General features: G+C 32.4%; 1 long non-coding RNA gene across 1 annotated transcript; it reads right to left on the reverse strand.

Moving 5' to 3' along the window:
- Nucleotides 1-202: 202 nt before the first annotated feature.
- Nucleotides 203-1,123, reverse strand: LOC128224132 (uncharacterized). Its single transcript, XR_008259443.1, has 3 exons — nt 1,091-1,123; nt 722-838; nt 203-335 (listed from the first exon to the last, which is right to left on the reverse strand). It is a non-coding gene; the product is annotated as an uncharacterized LOC128224132 (long non-coding RNA).
- Nucleotides 1,124-11,968: the final 10,845 nt, after the last annotated feature.

The raw sequence follows: 11,968 nt of genomic DNA on the forward strand, positions 1-11,968 counted from the left end.
AAAAGATGACACTATTCATTCTGAGTATTAATAATGTTTTAATTGATCTCATGTGATAAACATATTGAATTCAAAGGTTTGAAATATACATTATAACAGTGTGATATACTGTTGTAATAATAATTAGATTCAATTTTTTTTTATCTTTCAAATGTTTGTGTATATTGAGTGTTGCCCAAAAGTTTTAATGTGGACCTACCCGCTGTCAGCAAGTAGAACACCATCTTCAAGTGTATGAATATTTTCCTCCAGAAAGTCCTGTAGCGAAGACGCTCGAAAAACAAAACTGTCATGCGCAGAGCCCGGCCATTCTGCGTTTATGAAAGTAAATCTTCCTGAAAATAAGGTTAATTCACTGACCTTTATCAACAGACGATTGATTATGGGATCATAAGGTCAAATGACCAAGTTAATTGTTATCTTTTAAAAAAGGATTTCACCTTGATAAACATAAGACCCAGCTCATCCTACATCTTCAAATATAAATTCAAATACTGATGTTAATACACAAAACATGATTTTGAGGTCAGTGTCCTTCTGACCAAATCACTAAATGATATTAATCCTTTCCAATAGGCGAAAATTCAGATTCAGACTTTTACTTTTCAAAATCGGGCGGAATACTCAGTTAATATGCAATACACACGATAGTTTATGATAAACACATACGTGAACAATTAAAACAGGATTCACCTGAATAATGTATTGCAATAGTATGTACCTTTATTATCACAAACTGCCATTACATTTATGGATGCCCTTCCCTTCCTGTTAATGAACGGCCTTTCTTCTGTTGGGCCTGGCTTCGTAATTTCAACATGTGATCCATCAATGGCACCTGTTGTCGAAACACATTTTATTACAAATGAGCATAATTAATATAAATTGATCACTATGAAACGGAATGGAAATTCTTTAATCCATCTACAAATATTTGTTTTTAAGATTAATGATAAATTTAACAACAGCTTTAAAAAAAATGAATGAATTGAACCAAAATTAATGCAACATATGAACGTATCAGTGATAATGTGATGTTGGTTACACTCATAATTTTTATATTTTTTAATACATATGGATGATTTCGCACCAATCACATTTGGAATCCCAGCTACATCCGCAAAACCTGCCATAATGTTGCGACGGGTGTCCATTCTAGTCGGCCAACGTATAAAGCGATCTTTCATCTCTACAAGACCTTCTGTTACATGTTTTACCACGCGACAAACTGTCGCCTTGTCGCGCCCCATGGTGTCCCCTACCACATCGAAAAATGCCCCAGTGGCATAATAACGTAGAGCAATGCAAACCTGAGGGTAAGAAAACATACGTATGTTTTCACGTAAGTTTTTGTTTCATTGATAATACATTTATGTTTTCTACGAATTTATTATACAGTTCTCAATATTACTAACTGTACTATTATTTAAATAATTATAACGCTCCTTAGCTTTACTTTTTGTTCATTTCTTGAGATTCTGTTTTCCACCGATTTTTGTATTGAGAATATTTGAAGACGGGCCTCTCTTAAACACTACGAAACCGGTTTAGCAATAAAAAAAAATAATCAATGCTATTATAAAATTGGATACAGAAATAAAAACACCAGGAAAACCGTGTATACATTTGTGGATTACACTCAAATTGCAAGACACATAAGGTACTTTACGATTTGATTCAATGCATTAATTAATCATTGTTTGAATCTTATCGTAGATAACTTGTATCTACCTGTAGATGACACAAACCTACTATTCAATTTCAACAGTGGAAGGTAAATTTTGCTTTGTCATTCTGGCATAAGTATAAAATTAACAATTAATATCACGGGTCTTTTAACTGATTAAAGGTCCATGTTAATATTAATGATTGAAAGGTATATATATATATATACACATAAGTCCAATTATAATTCCTCTGATTAATTGAAATTTTTACCCAAAATGAAAAAAAAAATGGTATAAATATTTACCTGCTCTGCGGGATCCATGGCACAACCTTTACCGGTAGGTCTACGGAGCCTTTCTTCAAGCTGGTCAGTCATAAATTGCAACCCTTCCTTACCAAATCTGTACTTTGCACGCAGTTCCTTGTCTGTGAGAGTTTTATATACAAAATTTGGCCGATAAACACGTTTTTTCCTGATGTTTACATTCTGAGCACCAATTATTGCGGCCATTTTGTTTGTCGTCGTTAACCGTCGCTAAATTTTTGATATCAGGGTAAGAGGTGATTTAAATTTGTTGTTAGTTTAACGAAAATGTTGACGATCGCTATTGCTAAAAACTTCTGAACAATCGAAAACAAATTAGCGAATATCCTAACGATCGCTATCTGTTTATCGCTAAATTTAACAACGATTTTCGTCGTTAACTATTTAGCGACTTTCTGAACAATCGGGCCATGGTCATGTAAATCATCTATGCGTTTCAATTAAACAAATGTTCACATTTGATGTCAATGTTTCCAATCTTAACTGATTAACCCGGTATGCTTGTTTTAAATCTCACATTTTTCCAGCAATAAATGGAAACGTCGACTCGGATTCAAATATCCAATATCGAAGTTTGAGACAAATAGTTAAAAAAGTGAACTAGTCGTTTATCAATTTCTAAATTTATTTATGTCTGACCAGGGACATTTTCTCAAACTGTAACATACATCTCTAAAATTCTTAAAAAGAGGTCACCGGAAAAATTCAGTCAGTATTGATTTAGTGTTCATCAGCCGGTCGCTTCCTGCTTCGGAAAAACAATTACATTTATTCTGACATGTAACCCTTGAATTATCAGCATCACTGACAAACAAAATGTGAATAATTAAACGTTATTTTAACGGTATTTAAACAATTACAGACCATACATTAAATCAAGAAAGAGAGATATGCCAACTTAAGTTCAATCATTTTGGTTGTTAATCTGAAATGATCTGCAGTTCATTCCCGCAGATTGCTTTTGGATTTGATCTCATATTTTGTGAATTGTGTTAGCTCAAGCTCCTTAAATCGTATTTCAGAAAGGGTTTACAAATAAGAGTATTTGGTATATCAGTATTAAAGTAACGGTTTGAGATTCGATCATTTTTATTTTCTATTTGTAAATGTTGTTCGTAAATGGTTAAATAATGAAACAGCTCTTTGCCATATTTATGATTTATTATAGCTGTACATACCTAGAATAGGTAGATAAACAGTCCCAATTATGTATGGTCAGTACTTGGCAATGGCTAGGCAATAATAGTTCATGGAATGTTTAGAAAATGGCGTTTCTTCCATTATGTGCCAAATATACACATACATCGGCGCCATTGTCTAGGGTTCCAAATTATCGGCTAACGATTCTCGTGGAGTTTCTCGCCAGAGCCATAAATGAAAAGCCAAACAAGCGCATAGCATAAGCGAGTTCAGTTCCTTTTTTCAATTTACCAGTAAAGAGAAGAAAGCCTATACATAGATATTCTCTGACTGAATATGTGACTCATATATAAAAACACGAAGACAAGAAAGATCTTAATAGACTACCAAGAACAATTGAAAATTAAGTTTGTCTCTTTATTTCTGAAAATCACTGGGCTTATACTTTCTTTATAATCCTGTGATGAACTGCGTTATACTGCAGCGTCTTTTAAGACAGTATATAACAATTTCCATGATGGTAAATCTCCCTGCAGAACGCATTCACAACAAAGTTTGGTCTGTCATTTGCCTTGCTCGTATAACGAACAAATAACATAATTATCATCCAGCTGCAGACCTCTTGTTTAGCTTTGCAGACATTATATAATTATTTCCATAGTGAGTTATCTCCTTGCATAATGCTGTCACAAACAACTCACTTTCAAATACTTACTGCTCTGGAAGTGTAATGGATACACTGATCAGCTGCAACGATGTCGTTTATAACTTTTGAAACTTTAACAAAGTTCTGAACAATCTGCCCATTGTGACATCAAGTTTTGTTGCACTTGTAAGGACCGAAGGCCATTTTTCTTTCTTCTTGTTATGAAAATATAAGATTCTTGTTCCATTTTTATTTTAGAATATATAAATTATTTAAACCAAGAAATAATCTCATTGACATTTTAATCTGAATAAGCTTTGGTGAAAAAATGATACACCAGAAATTCAAATTAAAACAATTTAAATCCGTCAACAAAAAATGGACTTCAGCTTAAAGATAATTATCAACGGGCATATCCGTAGCCGTGTAAAATATTAAATAAACACAAAAACAACAGGAGAGATGCATATGGGTAACCTTCTTAAAAAGTTGTTAAAACCTTGAGCTAGATGTTTATTATTTACGGCCTGGATATGCTACAAACAATAATCATTAAGTTCTAAACATTGCAGATGCTGACAAAAGTAATACCTAAATAGGAAACGTCACTTCAATCAGAGGCACTTGTAAGTCAATTATCCGCTGATGTCTTTAAAGCCTGACGAATTACAGGGAGTAAAACTCAGCACTGGAGCAACATCAGAGGGGACAAATGAGGTGACTAATTTGTTGCCATAGAAAGACATAACTTAGAATTATTCTACATAAGAAGAGTTTCCTTATCTGATCAACATAGAATTGTAAGGAAATATTCTCGACACATTTGCAGTGTTTGATTCTCTTTTGGTATTGTACCAATATATATCTAATATATACTATATTTCCACTAGCTGTGCCGGCACTTGTCTTGTTAACGGATAAGATTCCACTTGCGATCGATCTTTCACTCTTCACTGAATTTCTCTGAGTATGTACGAGCTCATTTTTTTCTGGTGGGAATATCAGTTTGGGTATTGGAAAACAAACCATGTTTGGCACTCGCTACATCAATCAAGCAATTAATAAACTTCGTCTAAATGTAATGGATTTACGTTAAAATTAAGTACTGTCTGAACTATTCATTTAGTTATTTGGATTTGTTTAAAAACCAGATTGTGTTCCGTTTGTTGTAATCTTATTCAAATTAATATTTTATAACGTCCTCAAACGTTTTCAAAATGTAAGTTTACTGAAATTTAGTTTTTGAATTGATCTTTGATTTTGTCTTGGTGAATGCCTTATGACCACTTTTTACGTCGAATGGAATCTTCATATTTATACCATTCTAAAATGCTTAAGTGTATGTCGGCTCGATTGTAAAAAAAACTGTAATCGAATGTTAACAATGCTCGGGTATAAAACATTGGAAGAAACCGATTTGCACTGATGTTTATTTTGAGAAGGCCATGAAAATGTATACGTACTTCTCGTGTGAGGTACACACCTTAACATATAAACCGTAGTTACCACAGGGACGTCAGCTGCCTAGCCTTATGTCAAAATCAATGTTCAAGAGCATATTACGATTTAAGGTAAAATTAACACTACACAGAAAACAACGCTTCAGGACAACTAATGTCAAAATACTGCCATTTGTAAATACATATGTAGCCTGGGTGACTTGCTTATACATTATATATTTTAATGTTTTAAGGGCAAACATAATTGTACTGCGAAATTGCGCAGCAGTATTCATACACAAAACTATTTATCTAAGAATGGTAAACCATGTTACATATACAAACCTGCTCTCAGACAACATTTAAGCAAATAAGTTTACATAAGGACAACAATAAATACTATAAGTTAAGTAAGTTACACACGTGTCTAATCTACCATCAAATAGCTCGAAATAAACTGGCCAATTAAATACAATTCATTTTTTTTAAAACAGACTTGAAACATAGGTATATTTATAATTGTTTAACCAAGTGCACAAATGTATTAACTGTACTTGCAGCGATGAACACGATCATATCAGCTCAAGACAAAACAGAATTAATCACCAAACAATAAAACACAAGCATAGTTCACACCAGCTGATGTCATAGCTATTATGAAAAAAACAACTTGCGATTATAATTGGAACTTTTTCTAATTATTGCCTTCGACTTTCCGGTCGTTTTGTTTGTATTGTTTATTAACTTAACAATATCATATTAGGGTTTTTGAGATCAAGCGTTTATTAGTTTCAATCACGTCATTAACAACAAAGCTTCTCACAAAAATATCCTTTGGCCGTCTTTATAATCATATATTCAGAGATAAAAGTAATCATGAATATTATAAGAAAAAGTCAATGTCGACCCTAATTATAGTAAAAAGAGCAGTGCTGTCAATTCAAAAAAAAGACGCTATGATGACAATGGCAAATCAATTAGCGAGCCCACCTTACTGTTCTGTCAATCCTGCAATATGAAACCTCGACTGCAATAACCCACCAGCAAATTAATTAAGTTATCCTTCATTGTATTTTTCTTAGAAGACTGGTCTTGAAAAATGACCATGAATGTGATACTTACCATTGGTATGTTGATAAAAAATATGGTCTACAGGAGGTTCTTTTCTGTAGAGTGATGTGAAGACGTTTCTCATTTACACCGTTTCATATATTTACAACTGTACGTAACTCAGCATTGCATGGATGGTCTCAGCTACCATTGGCGTCGATAAACAATCTTAATCAAAACGGAATCGCCATTGTCGCATTCTGTATGTATGTTATGCTTTCAAATAGATATGTCAGACAATGTATGTATAGTTTGAAATAACCTCTATTTGTTATTGTTTTATCAATTTATCTAAATATGTTACCAACTAAGTCGGATCGTCTAACAACTTTTTTAACGATTTTAAAAACTTATTGAAACTTCGTGAATAGAAAACTATTCCATTACATCCATATCAATAGAAGACAGGAATTCAGAGGTAAGAAATCGCCAATAACTACTGTGTGAACAAATTAATGCATTAAAAATATTCCCACGAATAAATTTCATGTACAGAAACAGTGACACAAGAAATCTGAAGTTTAAGAATGTATTTACCTTGTTTCGCGTTTAAATAATTCCAAAATCTTTCAAAATTCAATGCAATGGTTCGAAACCAACACTTGATTGCAGGTTTCGACCTTACTTTGTTGAAATGTATCCCACTTTGCACATATTTTGAGTATTTTGCACATAAATATTTACAAATAAATTGAACCGCCTGTGAACATTGAACAATATATATTAATGACAGCTGTGACGTCATTTTCTATGACAAAAACCTCAGTCTATAGTCTATTTCTACAGTATTCTTTTATATAGAGGCACACAATGGGGTGATTGTTAACAAATATTGTAGAGTGCCTTAATAATATAAAAGTTCAGTGTACAGTTGAGTATTCGATAAAAACAACAGCTGTAGTATGACAACATACCCAAGTATGATTTTTTGGTTTGTTAAAAAGTTTATAAATTATACTGTTACATATACAGTACAGTTTTGTGATAAACACATTTATGTTCAATTGTACACAACCATTTCATTATTGTGAAAATGAATATAAATAATCATTTTAGGCTTTTCATCAGCAAAAGCCAGCAGAGCCAGTGTGATGTTAGAACATATAACAGACACATGATTAAAGACACTACCAAGAGCAGTGAGGTAATAATAATATGTTTTTTTCTTCTGTAAATTAACAGTATACTGTCATTTGAGTGAAAGCAAGATATTAATAACTGGTTTGTTTATTTGGAAAGCCATCATCTCTTACCCGACGCTCTTGTTAACTTATCTTTCAAATTTATAGAAACCTTGGCCTCTAGAGAACGACGTCCCCCCACCCCCAAAGGCATATTTCCATAAACGCGCCCAATATTCATTAATCAGCCATTTAAGATATGAAGCTGATTTTTACAGACAACATATAATTTTAATAATTACAAAATAATTTTACTTTTCTTTCGATTGCTACCAGTGGAGGACCAAGGTTATATGACAAATGTTCCTTCAAGAAAACATCACAAAATGAACTTCATGGAGCTGTTTTATATGCTATCATTGCTGATTCTGGTTATTGGTATCTACATAAGACTTGACTTTGAATTTGAATTTAAGACCATTTATAGTTTAATGAAAATATAAAATGAATGTTACACTCCATGTATATTGACTTTATGCTCCTGTAAAATGGAAATATGGTGACAATATGAGTAAGTACTTCTAACACTTAAATTTGACATCCACAATGGGACAGCTTAGTTTTTACATAGTTTATAATATTCTTAAATAGTGGTGACAATAACTGAAGAGATCATGTTTCAATGATGACATAAATAAGCAGACACTAAAAATAATTCCATTAAGTTAATTATACATGTTGAGGTTAATGCAAACCTATGGGTAGTAACATAATTATATAAAGATATATATATGTTACAAACAAGATCAAAGAAAAAGATCATTTGGTAATAATAAACATAACTGATATATTTTACAAATGTCGCTTGTAGTTTAATAATCTTATGAATTTGCAAAGTGGTTGCATGCAACAATTAAATGGAATTCTTCAAGAAATGACATTTCACATAGGAAATATAAAATCAAGTACACTTATAATATGTGTCTGTATTGACACTTAAAGAATCAGTGGTGTTTGCTTACATATATTTTTAATTTCAGCAATAATTCAGTTAAAAATATAACAATGGATCCCAAGCTTTAATTAACAAATACATGGAATACTGAATCAATGGTACATATTAGATTAAAAATATGAATTATTCTTAAAGGAGAATAAATTCTATGAAACTCTGTGCATCATTTCTATGGTAAGTTGAAACTGACCATAAATTCTATAAACACCATAAAAGTGTCAGCGTGAGAAAAACGGACGATACCATTAAATTTTATTCAAAGATATTTTTTGTATTTTGTGTAAGCAAGCATGTATAATTTCTTGTCAGTTAATTTCTGTTTTTAAATTTTTCAGATACATTGTGTCATTATGAATTGTATATCATTGCAATAATATTCGCATTTTCCTGCGTTATTCGTTGACCGTTTTTTATTAAGTAAAGAGTAACACCCCTGAATTCAGAATAAACCTACCCCTTGAAGTGTTGTATGTGTTTTATTAATCAGACACGGGGGTAGCTTTTAAATACTTTGTACTGTTTTGTTGAATAATTACCATGTAACTTGTTGGACCGATTTAATGGATTTTGTCATTAAACCTGCCTTTTAGATTTGTTTTTATAAAAATGGAATGTGGACGTACTTTTTTTTATAAATGAGATACCTCCAATCTGACAGTTGTGCGGGAAAATGACGTCACTCTATTGCATTATGGGACATTTTGGTAAAATTTACCCTGGTAAATTTACCGCCTTAGTAATTTCTTTTATACAACGTATTTTCCGCCATGGTTATATTACCACGGAATTTACCGGTGGTTTTACTTACCGAGGTAATTATTTACCATTTTTATACAATTGGCTGCTGGTGGAAAAATCGGTTTTGGTTTTAAAAAATTATATACATTCTTGGCATTCACTACATCACTTGAACAATATTTACAACTCGTATTAGGTAAAGGATTGACGTTAAAATTGGAGTACAATATGAACAGTTATTTGGATTTGTTTTCAGTAGATGGTCTTCACTAGATGGTCTTTTGTTTATTTTAGTTTGATTTGTAACGTGCTCTCGTTTTCAAAATGCATTGTAACTAAAAGACAATTTTGAAGTGATCTGGTTTTTGTAGCAGTTGAAGTGATGAGCAATTTATCCAAATAATTAATTACCATATATTATAGCTAATGCTACCCTTCACACAATGATAATTCTGATAAGCACGAGTTTATACTGGGAATAGGTGCCAGACGGATTTTTCCAGTATGTAAATATTCACCGGAAACGCTTATACGGTGTGCAAGAAATATGAACGCTTGTAACAAAATAGGCAAAGTTAATGATTCCTATCTTAATTTCTTTGACAGCATATCAACGTGTAACGTTTGCATAAAGATCGAATTGTGTGACGATACTTTAAGCATGCTGCATGCTGCGTGACTGTTTCCCTTCCGTTGCAATTTTATATTTTTTGCATGCGCATTTGCATCGGGAAATCGATTCAATTACTTAGCGAAACATGGGGTTACATGAGGCTACTTTCTATATATTTTAGATATAATCTTGCGTACAACAACAGAATATTGTGTTTCAAAATAGAGACTGTCACTCAAATTTACTTCTTTTTTGCACCAGGTTAGAATGATAGTTTTGCTTATCCATCATAAAAAACAGCAGATACTGCAAAAGTTATCCCGGTTTAAAGTCGTCACTGTTTACTGCATATTTCAAGCATTTTATATCCAATGTTTGTCATTTCCATGGTGAAATGATAACCCCACACCGAAATCAAAGGATGAATAAAGAGCTTGTTAATCAGACGAAAGCCGCATAGCGTTTCATGCGGTTGATGCTTTAAATACCTATCCCAACACAATCCCCAAGATAAAATTTGACGAACAAACGCGTTTTGATCTAAAATTTACTGGGTTCATTTGGTAATGCTGCTGTTATCAAAACATCACCTATGCCATGCTGATACTTTTCGTTCATTGAAACGTAACTATCGTGCGTGGACATCCGAGTTTTAGTGTTGTGTCTAGTGAATGCTAACGCTCAAACAACATAAATATTTTATATAAATGTTTAGGATCAAAGGACAAGACAGACGGCGAGCGCGTAGAAGCAATCCATGCAAAAATAATGATATCCATTCTGCAAAATCATGTGTGTGATAACTATTTAAAAGATCGATTTTAAGACCGTTGATAATTAATTTAATTCACGTAGACTGGATGACTAATTTCCCAAACACTGCAATGTCAAATACAGGTGTATTGAAATATTCATCCTTTGAATATACAGAATTTCATTTGCTTGTTTGACCATGATTTGCAGACATATGCTTAACTTGAATAATCCCAAACGAAAACATCTTGGCACCGGATATTTCAGCTTCGAATCATCATTTTATATATTTATTTTTATATTGTAAAGTTATGTACAGGACTATTTTTTAAATTTATATTTGTGCGTTACAAATGTTGAGATTTATATGCGATATGATCCTGGTAAACCGGTTTAGCCCACTTCGAGATTTATATGCGATATGATCCTGGTAAACCGGTTTAGCTCACTTCCACAGTGTTTTACTGGCTACAGAGTACATTCGCTGATTACTTTATATAAAACCTCATCTTCTCTTTTTTTCGAAGATATTTCGGCCTGTGTTCAAAACATTTGCGAGTCCAGTTCACGTTGTGTATTATCCAATAAAGAGTCTGTAAGCTCAAGCGGTTATATTAAACCAACATATATGAATTTTAAACAGAGCTTACTGACATGTTTTGGACCAAGAAAAATGTGTTTTGTTTCAAATATGAGAGCTCAGAAAATGCCAACTCACGTTCGTTGTGTAACACACTTGACCACGAAGTTGTCAACCCGTGAACTTTCCTGATCGCTTTATGTTTGTCGTCCTTAATTACTTCGTAACCACTCTAACTTTCACCCTTTAATCTGCACTCTCAGAGATATACCATTTTCACATTTTTTATTTTTGTCTTGGAAAGAGCAAATTTGCGAAATCTGACCAGTAGGTCAAAAATCATTTTCATTGATTTATAAATAAATGGCCATATTCTACACTCTAAAGAATCCATTTCTTATCTATCGAAAGTTTGTCTTTGAATGCATCTGTGTTATTTTAGTTTTTGAAAATATGGCTTTTTTAACCAAATTTGTAAGGGCTTGTTTGAATTAAGTAGCTATACGTGGTTTAGAGGGATTGAAATAGTTTACTTCCATTGAAAGTTAGTTCCTAATTTCTGTTTTAACAAACAAGTTAATTAAGATTTAAAAAAGATAATTCTTAAGTAATACTATATAATCCCAGTATGAACCAACAAAACAAACTGTCATATCAAAACAAAACAATGTATGAACAGCAATAGTTTTAAACAAATGTTAACCTGTTATGGCATCAATAAATTTCCAAACAAACATAAATATATTTATCGATAACAAAACCAACAACTATTCACAGAAATTTGAAAGCAATCTCAATATATGGCAGTTTTCAACGTACA

This window comes from Mya arenaria, chromosome 2 (assembly GCF_026914265.1).
Source record: "Mya arenaria isolate MELC-2E11 chromosome 2, ASM2691426v1".
NCBI lineage: Eukaryota > Metazoa > Mollusca > Bivalvia > Myida > Myidae > Mya > Mya arenaria.